At 41.5% G+C, this 3,207-nt stretch overlaps 1 pseudogene; it reads right to left on the reverse strand.

Annotated features, from left to right (window-relative positions):
• Positions 1-1,048: 1,048 nt before the first annotated feature.
• LOC132537353 (small nucleolar RNA SNORA70) lies at positions 1,049-1,191 on the reverse strand (annotated as a pseudogene).
• Positions 1,192-3,207: the final 2,016 nt, after the last annotated feature.

Consider the following 3,207-nt stretch of genomic DNA (forward strand, 5'->3'; position numbering starts at 1 on the left):
TCTTTTAAAATTTTTTAAAATATTTATTCCCTTTTGTTGCCTTTGTTGTTTTATTGTTGTAGTTATTATTGTTGTCGTCATTGTTGGATAGGACAAAGAGAAATGGAGAGTGGAGGGGAAGACAGAGAGGGGGAGAGAAAGACAGACACCTGCAGACCTGCTTCAGTGCTTGTGAAGAGACTCCCCTGCAGGTGGGGAGCCAGGGGCTCGAACCGGGACTCTTATGCTGGTCCTTGTCCTTTGTGCCACCTGCGCTTAACCCGCTGCACTACCGCTTGACTCCCTTAAATCATAATCTTATTCAGATTGTCTTGTAAATTCTTTGCTGGTTTTACATTACTCACGGATATCCTCTATTTCTTTGTTATTATTATTTATTTATTAATTATTGGATAGAGACAGAGAGAAATTGAGAGAGGAGGGGGAGATAGAGAGGCAGAGAGACAGAGAGACACCTGCAGACCTGCCTCACCACCCACGAAGCTTTCCCCTTGCAGGTGGGGATCAGGGGTTTGAACCCAGGTCCTTGTATTGTGCGTGCTTAACTAGGTGCGCCACCACCTGGCCACCTGTCCTCTACTTCTTTTACTTTCTTTTTTTTTTCAACTTTATTGAACATAAATACATAGAATAAGATGGCAAGTTTAATTTTTGTAGGAATAATAAACTTATACAATTATACAATACAGTGCATTGCACTTTGACATGAGTATCTTCTAGGTTGTGACTTAAGGTTGCACTTAAGTTTTGGTTTTTGGTAGAAAATAGGGTTAATTGGACATGATTAGAAGATAGCAGCTTTGAGAATCTCATGAATGTAAGGTCTGCCATTTGTCTAGGTGACCACAACTAGGAAGGCCCCACATCATGGTTGTCAGGGAACTTGAACTTGCAGGGTCTCAAACAAATGCTCCTTATTCTGTAGTTTGGAGTGAATGGACATGATGAACTAGCCGCTATGGATCCTGACCACTGTACCCTGTGGTTTTTCCAAAGGCACTCAACAGTATCTCTTTGGAGCCTAAGATTAGGGGCAGTTAGAGGTCAGGCCTGAAATAACAGTCCTCTGGAAAAGACTGTCTCCGTACAAGGAACAGCCTGTATACACCACCATGGAGGCTACTGCTTGCAGCCACTGTGCACTGGGTCCCACAGGAAAAAAAAAAACATGGTCAACTTAGTTACTCAGAGAGATGTTCTCTATTTCTTAACTCTTCTAGGAGTCTCTCTCTCTCTCTCTTAGAAGGTGGAAAACTGAGAAGGGTACATGGGGAGAAAGAGGACAGACATCACAACCCTGTTTCACCACTCAGAAAGCCTCCCCTTTGCGTGGTGCACCTATATGGTGATGGGCTCAAACTCATGCCATCACGCATGGTTAACATGGTTTACACTGTGAGGTGAGCCATCTCCTGACACCATGGGATTTTTTAAATTGATATTTATTGTTTAAGACTTAATAACTTGATTTTAAAAAAAATATCTATTTATTGGATAGGGACAGCCAGAAATCAAGAAGGAAGGGGTGATAGAAAGGGAGAGAGACAGAGAGACACCGGCAACACTGCTTTACCACTTGCAAAGCTTTTCCCCTGCGGGTGGGGACTGGAGGCTCAAATCAGGGTCCTTAACATGTGCTCTCCACCAGGTGCACCACCACCTGGCCCATAAGACTTTCTTTTTTAAAAATTTCTTTATTGGGGAATTAATATTTTACATTTGACAGTAAATACAATAGTTTGTACATGCACAACATCTCCCAGTTCTCCACACAACAATACAAACCCCACTAGGTCCTCTGTCATCCCTCTTGGATCTGTATTCTCCCCACCCACCTTTTTTTTAGTTTTTTTTTTTTTACTTAAAGGAAGAAATAAATAAAATACTTGAGTACTCCTTTCTCATTCACATAAGAATGCAATTGGAATGAAACCACCTATTAACGGTAGAAAGAAATTCACTATGGTGTTTTGGCAATGGCTTCAAGTGTGGCTCAAAACATGCCCTAAATAAGGACAATCCACCTTGACTTCTCTGGGCAGACAACCTCACCAATATGTCCTGGAACCTCACCTCTTTAAAGCCCCCCCCCCCCCCCCGGGAAAGATAGAGACAGGCTAGGGGTATGGCTCAACCTGCCAATTCCCAAATCCAGTGGAGAAGCAATTACAGAAGACAGAACCTACCTTCTGCACTCCAAAACAACTTTGATCCATACTCCCAGTGGGGGAGAAGTGATAGGAGAAAGAGGAAAAAAGGGCTCTGAATTCCTGCTCCATCAAATCCCAGAGAGAGAGAGGATGAAAAAGGGGAGAAATATTTGTATGTAGTAATAGGGGTATGTGTGACTTGGAGGGGAATAGAGGATTGGACCTGGAAGAAAATGGGGGCAATTATATAGAAACATAGATAGATAGCTGTAGAGATGACAGTTAACCCATGTCTGCAACCTTGGGAGAACCACAGTGGTTTGCAATGGAGGGACTGGGGATTCAGGACTCTGGTGGTGGGAATGGTGTAGTTATACCCCTGTTGACATGTAATTTTGATGTAAATCAATATTGAATCACTAATAACAAAATTTTTTTAAAAAGAAAAATCAGAAATTGATCACTTTCAACCAGAGTGAGTGGGATCTTGAGGTATTGACATTTGAACAAACCCTATGTAGAATTATTTGACTTCTCAATGTGAATAATTTTATTTGAAGAACTAGGAAAAGAGAAGAATCATAAGTATCTAGTGGGCCAGGGAGATAACATAATGGTTATGCGAAAGCATTTCATACCTGTGACTCTGAGGTCCCAGGTTCAATCTCCAGTAATACCATAAACCAAAGCCAATCAGTGCTCTAATAATAGATGAATATGTGAATGAATAAATGAATAAATGAATGAATGAATGAATGAATGAATGAATAAATAAATAATATAGCACCTGATTCAGGTTAGAGCCTGGAATCCATGCATTGGAAGCAGTTTTGGTGCTCTTATATCTTTCCACCTTTCTCCCGGTCTTTCTCTTTCTCTGGATAAAGTTGGCCCAGATCAGTTAAACCCCAATGATGACAAGAAGAAGAAGGAGAAAGAAGAAGAAGGGAAGGAGGAGAGAGAGAATAAGCAGAAGGGGAAGGAGGCGGAAGAGGGAAGTGGAGGGAGAGGAGGAAAATAAAAAAAAGAGGAGGAGAAAGAAGAGGATGAGAAAAGA

This window comes from Erinaceus europaeus, chromosome 2, assembly GCF_950295315.1.
Source record: "Erinaceus europaeus chromosome 2, mEriEur2.1, whole genome shotgun sequence".
Lineage (NCBI taxonomy): Eukaryota > Metazoa > Chordata > Mammalia > Eulipotyphla > Erinaceidae > Erinaceus > Erinaceus europaeus.